Below are 24,420 nucleotides of genomic sequence, written 5' to 3'. Positions count from 1 at the left end.
AAGTCCAGTCTCATCTAAATATCATCTAAAGCAGATATGGGTGAGACTCAAACTATGATTCATCCTGAAGCACATGTGAGCCTATGAAAGTAAACAAGTTATGTGTTCCCAAATACAATGGCAGGGCAGGCATAGGACAGACATTCTCATTCTAAAAGGGAGAAACAGCAAGGAAGAAAGGGATAACAAAGTCCTAAGTAAATCCAAAACCTAATAAGGCAAACAACAAGTAGAAAATAGAATTCATAGCCAGGCGCGGTGGCTCACGCCTGTAATCCCAGCACTTTGGGAGCGTGAGGTGGGTGGATCATGAGGTCAAGAGTTCAAGACCAGCCTGGCCTACATGGTGAAATCCTGTCTCTACTAAAAATACAAAAATTAGCCAGGTGTGGTGGGCGCCTGTAATCCCAGATACACGGGAGGCTGAGGCAGAGAATTGCTTGAACCTGGGAAGCGGAGGTTGCAGTGAGCCGAGATCGTGCCACTGCACTCCAGCCTGGGCAACAGAGCAAGACTCTGTCTCAAAAAAAAAAAAAATAGAATTCATGAAGAAATAGAAATATGAATAGCCCTATAATTAAAAAAAAATTGAATTCGTATTTAAAAACCTTCCCACAAAGAAAAGTTCAGGTTCAGATGGCTTTATTGGTGAGTCCTGTCAAGCATATCAAACATGTAAGGAACAACCAATACTAATCTCACCCAGAGTGTCTCAAAAAACAGAGGAAAGGAAAAATTCCCAACTCATTTTTTGTTAGTATTATCTTGATAACAAAGTCAGACAAGGGCATCACAATAAAAGAAAACTACAACTCATTGTCCCTCTTGAACATTGCTGTAGTCTGAATGTTCTTGTCTGTCCAAAGTTTGTGTTGAAATCTAATCCCCAATGTATTGGTATGAAGAGATAAGGCCTTTGGGAGGTGACTAGGTCATGAGATTAACGTCCTTATCAAACATGCTTGAGGGAGTCTTTTGCCCTTCTGCCATATGAGAACACATAGAAGGCGCCATCTATGAGGAATGGCTCCTCTCCAAACATTGCATCTGCTGGTGCCTTAATCTTGAACTTTCCAGCCTCCAGAACTGTGAGCAATAAATTTCTGTTGTTTATAAATTCCCCAGTCTAAGGTATTTCGTTATAGCAGCTGAACAGACTAAGACAAATATGATATAAAAATTCTTAGCAAAATATCAGCAACTTGAATCTAGCAACATATAAAAAGTATAATATACAATCACCAAGTGGGGTATATCCCAGAAATAAAATTCATGCAATACACCATATTAATAAAATAAAGGAGAAAAAACATGTGATCATCTTAATAGATGCAGAGAATGTATTTGATAAAATTCAATGTCTATTTATGACAAAAACTCTCAGAAAACAACCAATAGAAGGTAAGTTCCTCATAGTAGAGGATTTGTAGATGATAAAAAGCATCTACCAAAAAGCTATGGCTAACACAAAACTTAAAGATGAAAGGCTGAATGCTTTCGCCGTAAGATGAGTAACAAGACAAAGATGTCCACTGTTGCCATGTCTATGCAATATTGTACTGGATATCCTAGCCAGTGCAATAAAGAAAGAGAGAAATAAAGGACGTACAGATTGGAAAGAAGTAAAATTGTCTTATTAGTGGATAACGTGATTATCTATGTAGAAATTCCTAATGTATCTACCAAACAGCTACCAGGACTAATGAGTGAATTTAGCCAGGTTATAGGATACAAGCTCAATATACACAAATTAATTGTATTTCTATATATTGATAGTAAACACTCCTAAAATACAATAAAACAATTCCATTTGCAATAGCATTCAAACAAAAAAATTGAGGAATAACTTTAACAAAAAGAAGTTCAAGATCTATGTTCTGAAATCTAAAACACATTGATGAAATAAATTTTAAAAGATCTAAATTGGGGGATATATCATATTTATGAACTAGAATACTCAATATTATTAAGATGGCTGTCATCCTCAAATTTGTCTGTAGATTCAATACAATCCCAATAAAAATCCCAGCAAGAATTTCTTTAGAAATTATAAGCTGGTCCTAAAATTTATACGGAGAAGCAAAGAATAGCTAAAACAATTGCAAGAGAGAAAAAGTCAGAGGACTTAAATTATCTGATTTTAAAGGTTTACTCTAAACCTATTGTAAATAAGAAAGCATGGGATTGTCATAAGGGTAAACGTATAGATGAAAGGAACAGAATAGAACATCCAAAACTAGATACATATATGGTCAGTTAATTTTTGACAAAGGTGCCAAGGTAATTCAACAGGGAAAAGGATAATCTTTTCAGTAAATGGTGCTGGAATAATAAAATATTCACACGTGAAAAATAAGCCTTCACCCATATCTCACACTATGCACAAGAATACATTCAAAATGGATTATGAAACTAAGCAAATTGCCGGGGCGCGGTGGCTCGTGCCTGTCATCCCAGCACTTTGAGAGGCTGAGGCGGGTGGATCACCTGAGGTCAGGAGTTCGAAACCAGCCTGGCCAACATGGTGAAACCCCGTCTCAATTAAAAATACAAAAATTAGCCAGGCACGGTGGTGCTCGCCTGTAGTCCCAGTTACTTGGGGGCTGAGGCAGGAGAATCACTTGAACCCTGGAGGTAGAGGCTGCAGTGAGCCGCAGTCGCGCCACTGCACTCCAGCCTGGATGACAGAGCGAGACTCCATCTGAAAATAAAAATAAATAAATAAATAAATAAACCAAACAAATTATGCATGACAGATACACAATAAACCTTTAAGAAGGAAATAGGATAAAACCTATGATTTGGGGGATAAGATGAGTTTTTTTGGATAAGATATAAAAAGCATGTAGCCATAAAAAAGAACAAAATAATGTCCATTGCAGCAACATGGATGCAGGTAGAGGCCGCTATCTTAAGTGAGTTCATGCAGAAACAGAAAAACAGATACTGTATGTTCTCACTTATTAGTGGGAGCCAAATATTGGGTACACACAGACACAAAGATGGGAAAAATAAACACTGGGGATTCCAAATGAGGAGAGGGAGGGAGGGGGGAAATGTTTGAAAAACTACCTGTTGGATGCTGTGTTCACTGCTTGGGCACTGGTATCTTTAGAAGACCAAACCTCAGAAGCATGCAATGTGTCTATGTAACAAACCTGCACATGTACCTCCTGGACCAAAAATAAAAATAAAAAATAATGTAAAATAAAGCAACAAAAAAACCCACTGTAATCACCTTGCATGGTTCTTCAAAAACTGACAATAGCAATTAAAACATGAATTCTAAAGGAAAACAATGGATACATTAGACTTCAAAAGCCAACAATAAAAAGGTAAGCTTTTTATAACTCAGTAAGAAAAATAACCTAATAGAAATGGAGAAATGATTTGAAGAGGCACTTCACAAAACAAGATATGGAAATGTCCAGTAAACACATGAAAAAAAAGCTCAATACCATTGGTCTTTAGAAAATGCAAATTATGACCACAAATGAGAAATTACTACAGACCTAGTAGAGTAGCAACAATTAAAATGAATTAAAATATCAAGTTGTGACAAGAATGTGGGACAACTGGAACCCTCAAACATTGCTGCTAGGAATGCAAAATTGTCAGAAAAACAGTTTTGTAGTTTCTTACATAGTTAGACTTATCATATGACCCAGCAGTTCCACTTCTAGGTGTCTATCCAAGAGAAATAAAAACATATATTCATAAAAAGACTTGTACATAAATGCATATAGTAGCATTCCAAAAAGCAGAAACAATCCAAATGTCCATTAACTGGTGCATGAACAAACTAATTGTCACATGTCCATATGATGGAATACTACTCAGCAATAGAAGGGGAAAAAATGCTGATACACATGACAATATGGATGAATCTAAACAGTTATTTTGCTGAGTAAAAGAGCCAGGCATAAAAACTACATGCTGTATGAATCTATTTTATTAAATTCTAGAAAAGGCTGAATTAGGCAGAAAGCAGACCTTTGTTTGCCTGGGATCAGGTAGGGATCTGGACTGAATGCAAAAGAGCATGAAGGAAACTTGGAGGGTAATTCAAGCGTTCTAAAACTTGATTGTGTTGGTGGTTGCATGACAGTATACATTTATCAGAACTCATTGAACTGTACACTTAAAGTGGGTAAGCTTTTCGTAGCATGTAGACTATACCTCAACAAAGCTGTTAAAACATAAATCTAATGTGGCCTACAGGGATCTATGTAACAGATCCTACCTACTGCTCTCGCCATCTTACCCCTCTTCTTTCATTCACCATGGTCTGGCCATGCTGGTCTTCTGGTTGCTCTAACTCAGCAGCAGGCTCTTTATATTTCAGGGCCTTTGCCTAAGCTATTTCCCTTGCCTCAAAGCGTCTCTCACTCTACTATTCACTGGCTGCCTACTGCCCTCCTTCCTTCTCCCTCCTTCAGCTCTCGGCTTAAGTGTTACTTCCTCAGAGATAACTTTTCTGATCCCCCCTTTTATAGTCTTTCCTGGCTCCTTAAACTTTCCTTCACAGTTCGTATCGCCATTTGTAATTAAATATTGACTTGTGCTTATGAATTCAGCAACAACTTTAAACCCTTATTTTGTGCCTTACATTGAACAGAGGGCTGCAGATGTAATTGTATGCAAAATAGATATGGCCTCCTGCTCCTCCTGGTGCCTGCAGTGGGATTATTTGTTTAGTGACTGTCCTCCCCTCCTTAGCCCGCTACTAGACTACAAGTGCCTTAAGGACAGAGACCACTCTTGTCTTGGCTGCTGGCACCAGGTGACTGGCATTTCTTAGCAACTAGTATTTATGGAATGAATGTATGGAAAAGTGAATGAGAGTTACACAGAGGCTGCACAGAGTCAGAGTCTTGAGGATGAGGATTCTTCTTAGCTACGAGTGGTGGTAGTCTGGGAATATGGACCATTCCACAAATATGTTGGCAGATTTTAGTTTCTAGGAATTGGGTAGTACATTAACCAAGTAGACTGACTGCTATAACAAAGTATCCTCAAATTTCAGGGCCTTGACACAATCCAAGTTATTCCTTGCTCATGTTGTATTTCTGTGTGAGTTGGGGGCATGGGGGAGAAAAAGGGACACTCTGCTCCACACAGTCACTCAGGGACTAGGCTTTTTTCATGTTTTAGCCCTTCCCTCCCCCAGATCTTCAGAGTTTTTTCTCTGCAGATGGGGAAGGAGCAAACATAGAAGATTGTGCAGGAGGTTTTTATGGCTATTTTGCTGTTCATTAAACTACCCCTAACTTGGTGGCTTAAAACAATAAATACATAGTGTTTCTCACAATTTTATGGACTTCCTGGGTGATTGCTGTGGTCAGGCTGGCTGAGCTGAGGCTGGCTGGTCTAGAATGAATCTGCTCACTTATCCAGGGCTTCAGCAGGGATGGCTGGGCCTCTGTCCGTGTGCTTCCTGTTCCAGAATGCCAGCCTCCACTTGTTCACATGGAAGAGAAGAATTCCAGCCAGAAAAGAGGGCAAGCCTAAAGAAAAAAATTGGAAAATTTTTTCAATTTCTGCTTCTAACACAGTTACTATTATCCCATTGACCAAAACAAATCACATGGTTAAACCAGGAACTGTGTGGGAGGAAACAGGAAGAGGAATTATGGAAGCCATTTTGCAAACAATCTGCTGATGTCCCAGGCTGGGCAACACTGTACCTCACTTCCTCCCTCATTCCATTGGCCAGACATAGACACGTGCTCCCCCAGGGCAGAGGAGGTTGGGAAACACGGGCTTGTTCTATGCCCAGGAGGCAAAGGCAGTGGAGCTGAGGGATTTGACAGTTTCTACCCCACTGGTACTTCTAAACAGTTTTGTTGTTGTTGTTGTTGTTTCTTGCCACATCCAACAGTGGAGATATTAGACTCTACCTAGGATTTCAGAGTCCCCAGCTGTATCTGATTGTTTATTGTCCTCTCCGTCCAGCAAATTGAATATAACATCTCCTCCCCAAATGATGGAAACAGTGTGTGTGACTCTCTCCTTTCTCCTGATTGGGGGAATCTTCACCAGTGCATTTCCTCTGGGCTGCTGTTCTAGGTGCTTGAGGAGACCCTTTGGGCCTTCTGTGTGGTATCTGCTGACAGCACCTGGTTCTCAGCATCTTGATGACCCTGCATTCACAAAGAACAGCTCGCTCAGTGCTATCTCACATGCTTATCTGAACCTTAGAGCCACATTCCTGGTCTTTCTCTGGTGCATCTGGAAGTTCCGTTTCTTAAACTTTTGGTGCTGGCCACTAAAATGCAAGCATTTTCTAAAGAAATCTAACCAAAGGGCAGCACTGCTTAGGGCTCCTCCTGTTTCTTTAAGCCCTTGGTGTGTTTTCCCTGATGGTGAGGAAGAACCGTGTTGCTTCTGCATGACTTACTGCTCTGTCCCTGGGCATTGGGATGAGGAAGCAAATTGCCTTCAGAGGCTGGGCTGACAAACCAGAAGCAAGGCTTACTGCCTTTACAGATCTGTTCTTAAGTTACCCCCAGGAGGTTAGGATCAGAAGCCAGCCTGACCTCTTCTATTCTTAGGTCCACAGCACACTGATCTTCTCCTCTTCCCTACCATCTAAAAATACATACTATCTAAAAACCTGTTACAGGCTGAATTGTGCCCCCTCCCCCAACAAAAAATTCATATGTTGAAGTCTTGACCCCTAGTAGCTCAAACTGTAACAATATTTGGAGATATGTCTATAAAAGGGTGATTAAGTTCAAATGAGGCCATTGGGGTAGGCCCTCACCCAATATGAGTGGTGTCCTTGTAAGAAGAGGAAGAGACACAAGGGGATGATCATGGAAACAGCAAGGGCGTGGCCATCTGCCAGCCAAGGTATGAGTCCATTCTCACACTGCTCTAAAGAATTAGCTGAGACTGGGTAATTTATGAAGAAAAGAGGTTTAATTGACTCACAGTTCCACAGGCTGTACAGGAAGCATGACTGAGAGGCCTCAGGAAACTTAGAATCAAGGTGGAGGGTGAAGGGGAAGCAAGCACGTCTTACCATGGTGGAGCAGGACAGAGAGAGAGAGAATGGGGAGGTGCCACACACTTTTAAATAATCAGATCTCATGAGAACACACTATCATGAGACCAGCAAGGGGAAATCTGCCCCCATGATCCAGTTATCTCCCACCAGGACCCCCACCTCAACATGTGGGGACTACAATTGGAGATGAGATTTGGGTGGGGACACAGAGCCAAACCATGTCAATATCAGTATCAGCATTTTGGTCAAAACCACTCAACAAGTCTCTAGGAAGTTCCAGACTTTCCCACATCTTCCTGCCTTCTTCTGAGCCCTCAAAACTGTTCCAACCTCCGCCTGTTACTCAGTTCCAAAGTTGTTTCCACATTTTCAGGTATTTTTATAGCAGTACCCCACTCTCCTGGTACCAATTGTTTTGTACTAGTCTGTTCTCACGCTGCTATAAAGAACTAGCTGAGACTGGGTAATTTATGAAGAAAAGAGGTTTAATTGACTCACAGTTCCACAGGCTGTACAGGAAGCATGACTGGGAGGCCTCAGGAAACTTAGAATCAAGGTGGAGGGTGAAGGGGAAGCAAGCATGTCTTACCATGGCGGAGTAGGACAGAGAGAGAGAGAGAGAATGGGGAGGTGCCACACACTTTTAAATGATCAGATATTGTGAGAGCTCACTCCCTATTATGAGACCAGCGAGGGGGAAATCTGTCTCCATGATCCAATCACCTCCCACCAGGCCCCTCCTCCAATTCAACATGAGATTTGGGCAGGGACGCGAATCCAAACCATATCATAAGGACAGAGGCCGCAGAGGATACCAATCCTTCCAGCACTTTGATCTTCCCACCTGACCCAGTCATTGTCTGTCACACTGGCCCACTTTATTTTCACCATAATCACTGCCTTGAATTCATTATTTGTTTGCTTGTTTGTTGTCAGTCCCGCCCCTTACCCCAGGACAAAGGTTCACGAAAGTGGACACCCAGTCTGTGCTGCTCGTCCTCAAGACATCACTACCTGGAACAGTGACTATGCCACTGCCTGGAACAGTTTCTATACATGCTCAGCACACAAGACAAGCTGAATGCATCAATGACTCTTTGCTAAATGCATAGAGAAGAGCCTTCTGCTTCATAGCTGACAACCAGTTGTTTTTAAAGAAAGTAAAATCTGGCCATTGCTCTAGTCCCTGAGAAGCAGATTCTGCCCTGAGCTAGCCCAGGAAGGCCACACAGGCCATGGCTCTGATGAAGGATGCCGTGCAGTCAGACTGTCCCCAATCTCTTCATCAGTGAGCAAGTTTCTATTTTCCAGCAGCTCCAAGCTGCAGCCCTCATGATAGCCAGCTGCAGAGCAGATGGCAGAGGCTGAAACATCAAAGCACTGAGCGTGTAGGGTTTGACTTATGGGAGTGTGTTTGTGTGTGTATTGGGGGTGGGCATGTGACATATGGAACAATGAAGAGAGAAACAAAAACATAGTTTAGACACAATTACCTAATAAATAGAGAAGGGCTCAGCTGTAACTTGGGTTGATGTCCAGTCAGGGCTGTTTGCTTTATAAAAGTGTAAAAACAAATATTTGTCTTAACTCCATAATCCCGGCTAGGTGTTGGCATCTCATATGGAGGTCATTCTGTATACTACCCATGTGATCTGGCAGCTCTTGATCTGCTTAGTTTAATTAATGTTGGGCTGTCCTTGCTTGGGATGAGTCTGATGCTTGCAGTGAACCATGTGGTCTCTCAGACTGAGCTGTGTAGTACAGTAGCTGGTCATATGTGGCAGTTATATGACCATATGTGGCAGTTATATGTGGCATATGTGGTCATAGGTGGCAGTTATATGACCATATGTGGCAGTTATATATGGCATATGTGGTCATATGTGGCAGTTATACTCAAATTACTTAGAATTAAAATAAAATGTGAGTTCCTCCAGGTTTTTGCCATATTTATAGTACAAGTGCTTAGTAGCCCCACAAGGCTATTGGACAGTGAAGATACAGAACATTTCCAGGATTTCAGAAAGTTCTATTCGTTTTGGGACAGACAGCAGGCAGGGCTAGCAGAAATCACTTCAGATGTGTAGAACAGGTTGAGAGGGGAGTGGCCTGGGCTTGGGAAGATTCTGTGAAAGATGTTCTCACTCTCAGAAATGCTGGTTGGTTGTCTGCTCACTTTGTCATCAGCAAGTCGGGAAAAGCTCTACTTTAATCGAGTTCCTACTATGGGCCGAGCTCTAGGCATTTTAGATGTGTTTAACACTCATGTGTAACCAAGTAGACTGACTGCTATAACAAAGTATCCTCAAATTTCAGGGCCTTGACACAATCCAAGTTATTCCTTGCTCATGTTGTATTTCTGTGTGAGTTGGGGGCGTGGGGGAGGAAAAGGGACACTCTGCTCCACACAGTCACTCAGGGACTAGGCTTTTTTCATGTTTTAGCTCTTCCCTCCCCCAGATCTTCAGAGTTTTTTCTCTGCAGATGGGGAAGGAGCAAACATAGAAGATTGTGCAGGAGGTTTTTATGGCTATTTTGCTGTTCATTAAACCACCCCTAACTTGGTGGCTTGACTCCAAGCTAAGTATTACCTCCTTTTCATGATTGAGAAAACTGCAGATCAGGGAACTAATGTATCCATCACCAGCTAGTGAGTAACTGAGTCAGGATTTGAACTTGGATTTAGCCCCGAGTCTTCCTGCCTTCCTGTGTCCCCAGGCTCTGGCAGAAAACTGGGCATGATGAGGATGATTGTATCCCTCTCTAGGCTTTCTTCCCCTCCGTCGGGTACCCTCACTCCCAAAAGATGTCTGAGTCTCCTCCTACCTGGTTGGAAACGTGGAGGCTCTGAGGGGTCCATGCTGCTTTCCTGAGGGTTCTGGGTGTGAAGCGTGAGCATTTTCCTGTATCTCCAGGCAGGTAGAAACAAAGTCACCTATAGCGTAATAGTACGCAGCCACGTTGCAAGCAGAAAACCTTGAGCCAGCTCATCCAGCCCTGTGGTATTGCAGTTCCTCTAGATGAAGGGCTGTGCCCCTCTACCTGGGGCCACCTGCTGTGTAATTTGGGCTCACAAATATTATGGAGTTCTGCAGCTGGTGGCCACAGGCTGTGGTGACATCTGACTGTGGGTATGCATGGGACACTGATGCCAGTGACTTGCAAGTAGTACTCAAATGCTGTTTTTTTTTTTTTTGACCTCAGTTTTTCCTACTCATAAAATGGGAATAGAAGTAGGTCACGCAGTGGCCTGATTTGCAGATTATACGTGAAGTCATTCTACATTTCAGTTTATAAATTCTTTGCTAGAACTTTTATGGTATGTATGTCTCTTTAAGAAGACTTAAAAAATAAATAGGGATTTTAATTCTGACTTTACTAGAAAAGTCTATTTTTGATTTCTGGTGCTTTTGTGAGATTTTGGTACTTAATTACCATATGTTCCTGTCATGTGAATCCAGATCATCTTAATTAGGCACAACCAGAAGAGCAGTAAGTACCAGACACTTCAGGGGACCCCAGCGGAGAGATTTTAGGATTTAGAGACCAGAGGCCTTAGGTACAAAACAGATTCTGCTCTTTCACAAAGCACAAAATCTTTTAGCTATCTTGCAGAGGAGAATGTGGCTTGAGGAGGAATCTCCAGAGTGTCCCACCCTTCCCATGTCCCGCATACAGAAAAGAGCACAGATCATAAATAATATGGTTTGGATGGGTGCGGTGGCTCACACCTGTAATCTCAGCACTTTGAGAGGCTGAGGTGGGTGGATTGCTTGAGGTCAGGAGTTCGAGACCAGCATGGCCAACATGGCGAAACCCTGTCTCTACTAAAAACACAAAAATTAGCCGGGCGTGGTGCCTATAATCCCAGCTACTCGGGAGGTTGAGGCAGGAGAATAGCTTGAACCTGGGAAGCGGAGGTTGCAGTGAGCCAAGATCACGCCATTGCACTCCAGCCTGGGTGACAAGAGTGAATAAATAAATAAATAAAAATAATCTGTCTCAAAAATAAATAAGTAAACCCCTGTTGGATAAATATTTGCTGAATATCAGGATTAAGACACTGTGGGGACAGTGCCGGTGATTATACATCATAAACAGCACAAAAATGACCAACGCAAACTTCTCTCTCTTTTTTTTTTTTTTGAGACGGAGTCTTGCTCTGTTGCCCAGGCTGGAGTGCAGTGGCACGATCTCGGCTCACTGCAAGCTCTGCCTCTGGGTTCATGCCATTCCCCTGCCTCAGCCTCCCGAGTAGCTGGGACTACAGGCGCTCACCACTACGCCCGGCTAATTTTTTGTATTTTTAGTAGAGACGGGCTTTCTCCGTGTTAGCCAGGATGGTCTCGATCTCCTGACCTCGTGATCCGCCCACTTGGCTCCAAAAGTGCTGGGATTACAGGCGTGAGCCACTGCGCCTGACCTGAACTTCTCTTTATAGGTAGTCTTAAAATGTCACTGGAAATGTTTTGAACAGCAGTCTTTTGTTACTGCAAAAATTCAGCAAGTCAATTATATGGGCCGGGAGGAATTTACACTTTAACTCCCTTGCACATTTGCCATTCACTTACTTACTCGTGGGGAACAGTGAAAAAGCTGGGATGGAAGTGAGGCTTTCTTCACCACATCGGTGGCCCATATTTTCCCAAGTCCTGCTGTGAACTCCATCATGAATACCTGAGGCCAATTTTCTTAAATCAGATTTCCCCTTACTTAGAATTGGTATTGCATATGCATGTTTCCTGCAGGAATGCAAGTCTTAAAGGGCTGCAAAATGTAGAAGTCGTTTACTACTGCAGAATGTCCCATCAAGCAGCTGTACTTAACTTAGGAAAGCATTAAGTGAAGATCGGACACAAAGGGGCAGTATTGCCCAACAAAGGTTCTTTGCTGCTGCTGGTGAAGTTGGAGTTTTTAACCTGCTGTCTTCTAAATATGTAAATGTATAAATAATACTCTTTGCTCCTTTTTCTACAAAGACCCTTAAGCAATTAAAAACACATCAAAGAAATCAGTATGCATGAGCTTTTTAGTGTGTCTATTGATTGTTTTTTAAGTAAATATTTTTAAGGATTTTTCTTTCCCTCCCAGTTTTTATGAGACTGGCTGGTTATTAGCAAAGATAAAAAACTGCTCCTTTTCCTGGAAGAGGCTGTTCTTTATCAGTAGTGCTGGGACATTCAGCCCTGGAGATATTAATATTCTTAAGATTCAGGAGGTTCTGTTCTCCGAGGAGAAACTGATGTATGGGGAACCTATTGAATCAGGATCTCAAAATTGTCACCCGTTTCTTCTGGGTGGAAATTGTCACCACTTAAAGGAGCCACTGAGTGGTCTCAGATCACGCTGCCAGTTTTTCGTGTGCACACTGGTGTGCTCCACATTTGGGCTCAGTGTTCTGGGCCCTGCCTCATCCTCCTCGCGTTGCTCTGAGCCAGCCTCCTGTTGTGTTGTTGCATTGATTAAAACCGCAAGCGCGTGGATTTCTCCATTTTTTTAAGGTTTCTTACTAGAAGTTGTTGAAATGCTGAGTATTTTCCTCCTTCCACTGAGCTGTGTCTGCCATGGGCCTCCCTTCAACAAGGCTTTCCTTCTTGTATTCATGGCCGGACCTCCTGGTGTGGCCTCATTTCCAGATTCCCGCTCTCCCTCCCCAGAAATGGTTTCCATATGTGACCCCAAGCGCTCTGGGCAGGCACCTTTGGAGGGGCTGACCTCTGAGCTCTCTTCTCTGCAATCATCAGCTCACACCTCCTGGGTCTCCTTCCAGGCTGCAGAGCTGAGAGCTAAGAGCCCACAGGCAGAGGGCCCTCTCCAGGCAGGTTTTATCTGCAGCCTCTGCTGACTCAGGAGTGTGGGAGGTGATGGCCTTAGGGTTCTGTCTGGTGCTTTGTGTCTGATCTGCTGCGAGCTCTCTTCTTCCAGCCAAGGCCATGAGGGTTTTCATGGATAGCTGGGAGCTGGATTCTAGGAGACTGGATGCTGTCACAAAGAAAAGACCGTTTGAGGCTGGGCACTGTGGCTCACACCTGTAATCCCAGCACTTTGGGAGGCCAAGGAGGGCGGATCACTTGAGGTCAGACGTTTGAAACCAGCCTGGGCAACACAGTGAGACCCCTTCTCTAAAAAAAAATAAATAAATAAATAAGAAAAAGAAACACTAAGGGAATTCCTATGTGGTTCCAAGTCCAGCGTGAAGCCCTAAGGCCCCACAAAGGGATGTGAGCAGCCTCTGCCTGCCCTCCAGGGCTGACCGTCACATAACTGACCTGTTATGACTCAGTGAGCCAGGCCTGCCTGCCCTCCAGGGCTGACTGTCACATAACTAACCTCATTATGACTCAGTGAGCCAGGCCTGGCAAATGCCTGTGACAGATGACTGATCCATCCTGCAGAGTTCAGGTTTCAGCTGAGAATTGAGCCCAGGGTCTCTTGGACTTATGTGCGCACACAGGACCTGAGTGGGGGCCATCCGGCCTGGGGCCAACTGACTCCCAGGTCCATCAAACCCAAGTCTGTCCCAGGGCCATGAAGGCAATGTAGGTGCACCAGAGGCAGTGGCATGCTCATGGACTCAGGTGGTTTGTTTTCCAGATTTTCAGCTTGGGAAGGAATTGGGATGTGTTCTGTGAGTTCACAACGGGGTGGATGAGAAGTGGCAGGAAGGCAGATGGTATCTGTTGGAAGTGGACGTGGTTGCAAGTGTCTCCTGACTGCAGAGGCGGAAACAAATAAAATGAATAGTCATATATATATATATGCATATATATTTTAAATTCATAGACTTTACTTTTTAGAGAAGTTTTAGGTCCACAGCAAAACTGAGTGGAAGGTACAGAGATTTCCCAGCCCCTACACATGCACAGCCTCCGCCATTATCAACATCCTCCACCAGAGGGTACATTTGTTACAACGGATGAACCTGCATTGATGCATCACCATCGCCCAGAGCCCAGAGTTTACACAGGGCTCACTCTTAGGGTTGTATGTTCTGCGGGCTTGGACAAATGTGTAATGACATGGATCCACCAGAGCCCGGAGTTTACACAGGGCTCACTCTTGGGGTTGTATGTTCTGGGGCTGGACAAATGTGTAATGACATGGATCCACCAGAGCCCGGAGTTTACACAGGGCTCACTCTTGGGGTTGTCTATGTTCTATGGGCTTGGACAAACCTGTAATGACATGGATCCACCAGAGCCCGGAGTTTACACAGGGCTCACTCTTGGGGTTGTATGTTCTACGGGCTTGGACAAATGTGTAATGATATGGATCCACCATTGTAGCATCATACGGAACAGTTTCACTGCCCTAAAAATCCTTTGTGCTCCACCTATTTATCCCTTCCTCCCCTTAACCCCTGGCAACCACTGACTTTTCACTGTCTCCATAGTTTTGCCTTTTCCTGAATGTCACATGGTTGGACTTACACAGCATGTAGCCTTTTCAGACTGGCTTCTTTCCCTTAGCAGTGTGCATTTGAGGTTCCTCTACGCCTTTTCGTGGCTTGACAGCTCATTTCTTTTCTAGCACTCAATAATTGAATGGTCATATTTGTCCAGAAGTCTGGAGTGGACAGTCCTGGGATGCTGCAGGGGCTCAACAAGCTTATCAAGGACCTGGTCCCACTGCTCTTTTGGTTCCACACTCTCCATCGGGTCACCTGATCCCCTCATAGCTGCAGAGGCAGCTGTACCTCCAGGAACCGAGACCTCCAAGACTGAGGCTGGAGGAAGTGGAAAGGTAGGAGAAAGGTGATGCCAGCCCAGGCTCACTCCTGTTGGTGAAAAAGCAAGAGGTTTCCTAGAAGGCCCCTGCAGAGAACGTCCACTTACATCTCACTAGCCAGACCTGGGTCATGTGGCCACCTCTGGACTGCAAAGGGAAAACAAAAGGCCCCATCTGGTCAAGACCAATCATGGCTCACCACAGTGCTGGGTAGGGGCGTCCTCTCCACTGCCTTGGAACACACTGGGGCTCTGTTAGTAGAGAAGTGTGTGCATGTGTATGTGTGTGTGTTAGTGTGTATGTGTGTTAAGGGAGGAGACCACCCCTCATATTGTCTTATGCCCAATTTCTGCCTCCAAAAAAGAAGTAAACGCTAAAAGGCAGAAATGAAATCCACAAGCAGACAGCCCAGCGCCACACCCTGGGCCTGGTAGTTAAAGATGGATCTCTGACCTAGTCGGTTATGTTATCTATAGATTACAGACATCGTATAGAAAAGCACTGTGAAAATCCCTGTCCTGTTCTGTTCTGTTCTGTTCTAATTACCGGTGCACGCAGCCCCCAGTCACGTACCTCCTGCTTGCTCAATTGATCACGACCCTCTCATGATCACGACCCTCTCATGCGGACCCCCTTAGAGTTGTGAGCCCTTAAAAGGGATAGGAATTGCTCACTCGGGGAGCTTGGTTGTTGGAGACGTGAGTCTTGCCGAAGCTCCCGGCCAAATAAAGCCCTTCCTTCTTTAACTCAGTGTCTGAGGGGTTTTGTCTGCAGCTTGTCCTGCTACAGTATTGAGTGTGTTAGTGAATGTGCATGTATGCATTAGTGTGTATGTGAATGTGTTAGTGTGCATGTGTGTTAGTTTGCGTGTGTTAGTGTGTTAGTGAGCATGTGTGTTCCTGAGTGCATGTGTGTACAGGTGTGTGTTAGTGAATGTACATGTGAGTGTGTGTTAGTATATACATGTGTTAGTAGGTGTGCATGTGTGAATGTGTACATGTGAGTGTGTACATGTGTTAGTGCATGTGTGTATGTGAATGTGTACGTGTGTGTTAGTGTGTACATATGTTAGCACGTGTTAGTGAGTTTGTGTGTGTTAGTGAATGTATACATATTTGTGTTAGTGAGTTGGTATGTGTGTGACTGTATATGTGTGTGGGTGTGCGTGTATACATGTACATGTGGGAGTGTTGCGAGTGTGTACGTGTGTGTGCGCACGAGTGTATGTTAATGTGTGTGTATTGAAACAGTGCTGAGAAGTAACGGACAGTGTCTGTCAGCCACAAAGTGCCATACAAAGACCATTTTCACGGCAAGAAACAGAAGGAGCTAGTCAGGAAAGCGGAGCCCCCTTAGCGGAGGTGGGCGCTGTCATGTGGATGTAGAGGAGATTCAGGGGTCAGCCTGCGGGAGACAGGCCATGTGAGGGTAATCATCACATGAATGGTACAGATAAAGTTTGGAGATGGAAGGAATCACTGTTAGTTCAGAGAACTAGCGGTGTTGGAGACGTTGGAGCTGGGCATTGGAGAATGGTTAAAACTGTTTAGCTGTTTTATTATATGAGTGACAAATATTGCTCCTTGTCCTTTAATCTTTATTTGTTCCTTCTCTGCGGTTAACAGCAGCCACAGTTTTCGGCAACATAAGGGTTGCCTTTCCCATCTTCCCTTGCGGCCAGGAATGGCCCCGGGGAGGGAAGGAAAGCATTCAGGCCTCTTTTGGGTTGTGGCCCCCAGGGGAACAGGCCCCTTCCCTTTTCCCCCTCCTACTTGCAGGCCTGCAGCCCAGGTGGCAGGACAAGGAGATAGAAGGAAACTGAACCTGTGCAGCTCTGTAAGAGAAAATAAAAGGTTTTCTTGTTTAAATCAGTATTATTTTGGTTGTGTCTTTGTTAATATGAGCCTGTATTATAATTAAAGTCATAAGCTTTTAGTGTCTCCTGAAAGCTACTTTAATCATACTTACATAAATCAAGGCTTACCTCGCCTTGCAGTGTTAAGGAGCAATTTATAGCTTCCTTTTTAAGAAGGCCTTTCCTGCACTATGAGTGGTTGATGGTCCATTTGTGTCTTAGGTCTGAATCTTCGGTTGCCCTCCAGCCTTGTGGACTGGCGCGGTGGGTATTACTTGGAAATGCCAATTGGTGCTTCCCTTTTTGCCCTCTAACCCTTCACTTGGGTAGGGTTTGGTTGTCTCAGGGAAGAGATGGGACAGCAGAAAGAGAAACAACTGGGGTCAGGTCTAGGCTTTCCATTTCCAGGGCTGTCAGAAAGAACAGCTGTGCACAGACACTGGGTGGGAAGGCAGATGTGAGGGACCCATTGCCAGCACATGCAGAGACAGTTCAGGACTGTGGGGGCCTTCAATGGGGAGTGGGGGTGCCTCGCCAGGATCGATGGCAATGAGGACCCCTCAGAGGGGTAGGCATGGATATCAACCCCCTCGGCTCACCTCAGCCCCTCCCCAAGGCAAGAATGAGGCAAGTCCCCTAAACCTCAGCTGCAGCTCGGCCAGTGGAATGAGCTTTAGCCTCTGCCATTGATAGGGTGAAGAATCATGGTGGAAATTAAGCCATGCTATGGAGGAATGCACAGAGCTGAATTTCTCACACACCTGCATTCACTGACAGAGACTGGTACCTGCTACACAAATACTTATGGAGATCAGTTCTGAAGGGCCTGGCAAAACACTGGGTATTGCAGATTGAAAAAATGTGGCTGATACAGGGATGCATGGGTTGGCCCCTCCCCTCCCTTCCATCTTTTTTCTGTCTAGTCACAAGGGCTCTAGGTGACCATGCTGGAAGGTCTTGATGCTACTTGGTCATCTGAAGACTATTGGAATATTATCACAAATGTAGAATCTGTAGAAATAAAATATGAGTTGCCTTTCCTGGTGGCAATTTTGAAAGGGTGTTTTTTTTTTTTTTTTTTTTTGCCAGCAGCTACCCACTTTGCACAGAGTGCTTGGCCCATTGTAGAAGGTGCGCTGAATATTTGCTGATGGAAAAGAAGAAACTCTGTGTTTCTTTGGGATTTCCAAATAATTTAGCCTTTGTTTGAGAGGCAAGTGATTATAAGTAAATGGATCCTGTTGGCACAATCATCGTTGTCTATTTGGAAGGAAACAGTCAGCACCAGAGTGACCTCTGAGGGCAAACACCTGAGAGAGGCCACAAAAATGTGTCCCCTGTAGAAGAAAGGTCGAAGAGAGCTGGAAAGAACTGTATCATTGACTCTACATGAATGATGCTGATTTTGCATAAAAAAGCTGCTTTCCATGAAATTTTATTGCTTACCTTAGAGCTGTACTAAGATTTGTAAATTAAAGGGTGAAAATAATTTGCTGAAATCCCACTTCTTTACCTTAAAAAGTCACTGATGAGCAAAACTGTGAACAAATAGCTTTCAAGCAAGTCAGCAGCAAAATAGTTTATACAAACAAATTATCCTGGTAGTGAAGAAAACGTTCTGAAAAATGGGATGCTTGGCCATAATAATATGAGTTATTTTAGGAGCCAACATGGGTGGAATTTCACATAATCTTAGGGGAGGTCTTTCATGAAATGCCATAAATCATAACAAAATCCAGAAGCAGTAAAGGAAAATATTGGTAAATTTGACTTCACACAAACTAAAAGCTTTTGTAAGTCAAGAATGCCATTATCAAATTTAAAATACCAACCACAAAGTAACCATCAAATTAATTAAAGTATGAAGCCAATTTTCAACCTAGCACTTTTCTGAGCATTTTTCTTTGCTAAGAAAAATATTTGCAACACATTTTGTGGTGGAAGCTGACAGCTAGATATCCACTGAAATCTGTTTTCCTTCTTTAATTGTCATGGGATTCTAGGGAGGCCTACATAGCAGTCTTGGGTGGCCCCCACAATTCCTAGTACCTGGTGTTCATGCCCTTGTGTAGCTTCCTCCCCTTGAGTATGGGTAGGACATATGACTTCTAATCAATAGTGCATGAAAAGCTATCAGGATTGACATGGTTATGTGTATGTAATTATATATATAGCATTGTCATATCCATCTTGCTGGATTTTCTCTCTCCCCGTTGGCCTTGAGGAAACCCTACATGGCAAGGAACTGAGGGCTTCTAAGAGCTGAGGATAACAGGGCAAGGCTGATGGATAACAAGGCAAGACGTTGAAGCCTCCCGTCCAACTGAGTTCTGCCAACCTGCCTGGACTTGAAAGTGTATCCTTCCCCAATCAAACCTCAGATGAGACTACAGCCTAGCCAGTGCCTTGACTACCATCCTGCAAAGGACCCAGTTGAGCCAAACCAAACACCTGACTCACAGATTCTGTAAGATAAGAAATGTTTAGTTTTAAGCCCTAAGTTATTAGTGGTAATATTGTTAGGCAGAATAGATAGTTAGTACATAGCCCAACTATACTTCATCTTTCAGCTGTCCTGGCAGTTAGATGTGGCCATATGACCAAATTCTAACCCACAGGATATGAACAGAGCAATGTGGGTCACTTCTGGGCCAGGGGTTTGAAAGAGTGGGCATGACTCTTGCCCATGTTCTTCCCCCTTCTCCATAGCTAGAACACAGATGTGCCCCTACCCCAGTATTGACATTGCAGATGAGAACAACATCTTGAGTCGTGGTGGAAAAATAAGATGGAAGGAACCTGGGTACCTGAATGTGATTTTAGTGTATCATATGAGTGGCCATGTGGAGCAGTATGAGACATTCACCTCAGACTGTCATAGGTGAGAGAAACAACCATTTATTTCATTTAAGACATGAATTTTGTTGGCTAGTTTTGTTATAGCAGCTAGCCTAACTAATTTCCATAAGAAATAAAACATACAATTCAAGAAGAAAAAGCAATAAAATAATAAAAACTGAGAAAAAAGACAAATAAAGACCCTTCACAAGAAAATAAGTATAAAAAGATAAAAAGTCGTTCCATCTTGTTCTCCTCCCACCCCCGGCTCCTAGAACAGAAGCCATATTATTCTTAAGAAAAGTAATATCTATTTTCTCTGAGACATACTTTTTACCTATCTAACTGGCAATGTTAAAATGTTGATGGTTTCACATGATGACATTGGTGTAAGGAAACTTTCCTTCTAATGTACAATTCTGTTGGTAGAAAGCTAATTATGTGTAACTTTTCCAGAAGACACACACACACACATACAAAACAAGCAGAGTACTAGAATATATTCGGGATGTATAGTAATGTCTATAGTCTGCCTACTCATGCAAATAAAAATATACAAGCACATATTTCTGCGTATATGCATAATTATTTTTTTCTGGAAGGAAATTGCAAGGAATTGTTAACCAGTGGGTAGAATGACTGGGGCTGAGGTGAAAATGTCATTTTTCATTTCATGTCTCTCTTGACCGCTTCAATTTTATTACAATGAATTTTTATTTAAAAAACACAAATGGATTATCTGGTGGTGGTTTGGATGATTCTGCCTTTTCAGCCAGAATCATCTGTTTTTTTTTTTAACTGCAAATAATTTATGCCAAGAATTTTACTGCTAAGAATTTATGTGTGTATATATACAAACACACACACACATCTGCACATACATAAAAATGTATACTCTATCATTTTTACAAAATCAACACAGTAGAAAGGAATTTAGGGCTTTAGCAGGGGACAGGTTGGAAAGGGATGGTACCTCTATATGATGGAATATGACTGAGCCATGAAAGGAATGAGGCAATTCTGTATGCACCCACATGGACAGATCGACAAGACAACAGGGAAAGAATGGTTTTTCAACAAATGGTGCTGGGAAAACTGGATCTCCACAAACAGGAGAATGGATTGGACCTTTTCTAACACCATATATAAAAATTAACTCAAATTGGATCAAAGACCTAAATGTCTTTGAAAACTATAAAAGTCTTAGAAGAAAACAGGGCAAAATCTTCATGACACTGGATTTGGTGAGGATTTCTTGGATAAGGCACAAAAGGCATGAAAAACAAAAGAAGAAAATAGGCAAATTGGACTCCATGAGGGTGAGAAACTTGTGCATCAAAAAGACACTTTCAACAGGGTAAAAAGGCAACCCATAGAATGGGAGAAAATATTTGCAAATCATATGTTAGAGAAGGGATTAATATCCAGTATATATAGAGGACTAAAAATCAACAACAAAAAGACAAACAACCCAACTGAAAAAGGGGCAAAGGACTTGAATAGACATTTCTCTAAAGAAGATGTACAAATGGCCAGTAAGCACATGAAAAGATGTTCGACATCATTAATCATTAAGGAAATGCAAATTAAAACTATTTTTAATTTTTAGGCACCCATTAGGATGCCTACTGTAACAAAAACAGAAAATAACAAGTGTTGGTGAGGATGTGGAAAAATTGGAACTCTTGTGCATGGTTGATGGGAAAGTAACTTGTTGGAGCTGCTGTGCAAAACAGTATGGCAGTTTCTCAAAAAAATTAAACATAGAATTACCATATAATCAAGCAATTCCGCTTCTAGATATAGATCCAAAAGAATTGGAAGCAGGGTCTTGAAGAGATATTTGTACACCACATTTACAGCATTATTCACAACATCCAAAAGGTGGAAGCAATCCAAGTGTCCGTCAGTGATGAATGGATAAGCGAAGTGTGCTACATATAACAATGGAATATTATTCAACCTCAAATGGGAAGATTCTGACACACGCTCCAACATGAATGAACCTTGAGGACAGTAGGCTGAATGAAATAAGCCAGTCCCCAAAAGACAAACACTATGATTCCACTTATATGAGGTATCTAGAGTAGTCAAATTCATAGAGACTGAAAGAATGATGGTTGCTAGGGGCTGGAGGGAGAGAGATATGGGAAGTTGTTGTTTAATGGGTACGGAGTTTCAATTTTGCAAGATGAAAAAAGTTCCAGAGATGGATAATGGTGATGGCTGTACAAAGATGTGAATGTACTGAATACTGCTTAACTATACACTTAAAAATAGTTGAGGGTACATTTTATTTTATGTGCATTTTACCACAGGAAAAAAGGAAGAAAAAGCAACCAGCAAAAACAATATGTATATAGCACAACTATAATTTATCAAAATATATATTGTTTGTTGTATGTGGAAAGAATTTCTGAAAGAACACAGAAAAAAACTGTTGACAGTAGGGAGATTGGGAAATCAGATGACAGGGAGACCTTTTTTATTGTGTATCTTCTGATAGTGTTTGGAATTTTAGTTTGTGATGTACACATCTTTTTGAATTTAAAGCAAATTATTGATTACATTTACTTTGAGGTTGATTTCCTAAATTACTCTGGGGGCAACTAATGAGGATTATACTGATTCCTTATGTTGGTTTCTGCTGAGATATTTTGAGTTGTTGGATTTTGGTTTCTTTTATCAAACTCAGTTTTCCAAAGGATAATACTTAATTATTTAAGAGGAGAACAGTGAGACAAATTAAAAATTTAGTTGGATTGCATTTGAACAACTTGAATTAATATATAAAACAGTAAAAGAGCCTTCAGCATTTCTTTTTTTTAATAGTGAAAAGATATCCATATATTTAGAATTAGCCAGCTGGACTCAGTTTAGATGATCCCAATTCTGTTGGCAACATCCAAAGCATCGTAATCAGGAGCCAGTGGAACATATGCTTTCTTCTCTCCATCAGACTGAATCAGGGTATTGACCTTGATCACGTCAATATCATAGAGCTTCTTCACAGCCTGTTTGATCTGGTGCTTGTTGGCTTTAACATCCACCATGAACACAAGTGTGTTGTTGTCTCCTGTCTTCTTCATGGCCGACTCAGTGGTCAGCGGAAACTTGATGATAGCATAGTGGTCAAGCTTGATTCTCCTGGGGGTGCTTTTCCAAGGATATTTGGGCTGCCTCTGGAGTCGCAGTGTCTTGGGCCAGCGGAAGGTGGGGGACGTGTGGATCTTCTTTTTTTTTTGTGACTGTGGACACCTTTCAACACTGCTTTCTTGGCCTTTAAAGCCTTTTCTTTGACTTTGGCTTTAGGAGGGGCAGGAACTTCCTTCTTCGCTTTCAGCACCGTCTTGTGAAAAGGGTCAGCATTTCTTAAACAACAAATAGGGCAACAATCTAGAAAGCATTTGGCAAAAAAAAAAAAAAAAAAGAATATATATAATCACTAATTTGCAGGGACTGTGCTTCTGTGATGTCTAGTAGAATCCAGGCACTATGAAGGAAATGCGAATACATCTGTGCTGGGTGGCTAGTAGTTCCATAAACAATTTTCACGGCTAATGTTGATTATTGTAGATCATCCGGCTAGTTCATTTTGACTATGCCTTTAGTCATCAATGTGATAGTTAAAGTAATTATCTATTTAGAGACAAGGAAGGATAAACAAGACATTGCCTTTAGGGAAGAAAAGAATGAGTAGAAATGTATTTTTATCCCTTTGAGTGATCCAGCATAAGAACTTTGGAGTTGAGTGCACTCACAGGTCCATGGGGGAACAGTCGTTAGGTAGTAAGTGGTGTTCGCTGGAGAACGGAACAGCTTCCCGGGCTGGGAAAAAGATGCATCTAAAGCCCGTGAAGTGCATGGTCTCACTCTTTGCTGTTTTCATTAGGCAGCTTTGTTCTTTTAAAATACAAGATAAATGCATCTGCCTTAGAACAGTGTTCTCCTGTAATAGAATTTTTTTTATTCTAAATCTTTAGCTGAAATGTCCAATTATTTAAAATAAGTAATAATTTACACCCACTCTTCCGCCATTGAGAACTTAAGGCACAATATCTTGGCTTCATCACTATTGCCGTTCGGAGCCGGATGCTCCTTCACGTGGGGCTGCCCAGTGCACCATAGGATGCTGCACAGAACCCCTGGCCTCTACCCGCTAGCTGCCAGTACATCCCCTTCCCCAGGTATGCCAAGCAAAAATGTCTCCAGATATTGCCAAATGTCCCCCAGGGGGCAAAATCATCCCTGGCTAAGAACTGCTGCTTCAGAGTGTGGGGACCAAGAGAGGGCAGGATGGACGGGGGCCATCCACACTTGTGATGCTGCTTGGCCTGGGAGCAACATGAGCTCCCAGCTTCCTCCAGCCCCTTCCCTGCAAGGGGGAGTGGCCCAGCTGAGGGGCTGGGATTTTCAGGGGCCTTATTTCAGTGAGCTGGGGTGGGCAGGAGTTTTATGTGCCACATATATGTTGGATATAGATCAGGAGTGCGACTGCTGTGCCAAGGGGCTGCGTATGCTCAACTTAAATAGATACTGCCAGATAGTTTCCAGAAGTGATTGACCAGTTTGCACTCTGAGTAGAGTAGCAAAATTGCGAGGGCATACTGAGCACTTCCAGGTCTTGGGGACCTGGCCAGCAGCTCGGACAGGCAGCCCCAATCTCTCAAGTCCACATAAGAAATATGAGTGCCTTCTTTGGACATTACAGGCTCGTGGGACCCCCTCCTGTTTCATGAGGCCAATGGCTGGGCCTGCCTTTTCACTCAGAATTGAGAAATCATGCAACAGAGGAGCCTCTAGGTGGCACTGAGTTCTGAGGCTTAGAGGACTTGGGCCTTTCCTATCCATGCTGCGAGTTCATTGTGACCTGATGCTGGCCTGGTTGGCCAGCTGAGCCCTGCCCTGCACCTGGGCTCAGAAATGCTGTGGGAGGGGTCTCAGTGGGTGGTGAAAGACTCTTTCCTGACAAATGTGTGTGTGTGTG

The 24,420-nt window shown here is 43.0% G+C and overlaps 1 pseudogene; it reads right to left on the bottom strand.

Moving 5' to 3' along the window:
• Positions 1–22,309: 22,309 nt before the first annotated feature.
• On the bottom strand, positions 22,310–23,298 carry LOC100602378 (annotated as a pseudogene).
• Between the last annotated feature and the right edge of the window lie 1,122 nt (positions 23,299–24,420).

Source organism: Nomascus leucogenys, chromosome 25, assembly GCF_006542625.1.
Source record: "Nomascus leucogenys isolate Asia chromosome 25, Asia_NLE_v1, whole genome shotgun sequence".
Taxonomy (NCBI): Eukaryota; Metazoa; Chordata; class Mammalia; order Primates; family Hylobatidae; genus Nomascus; species Nomascus leucogenys.
The sequence above is the reverse complement of the archived record's forward strand: the minus strand, read 5'-3'. Positions and strand labels throughout refer to the sequence as shown.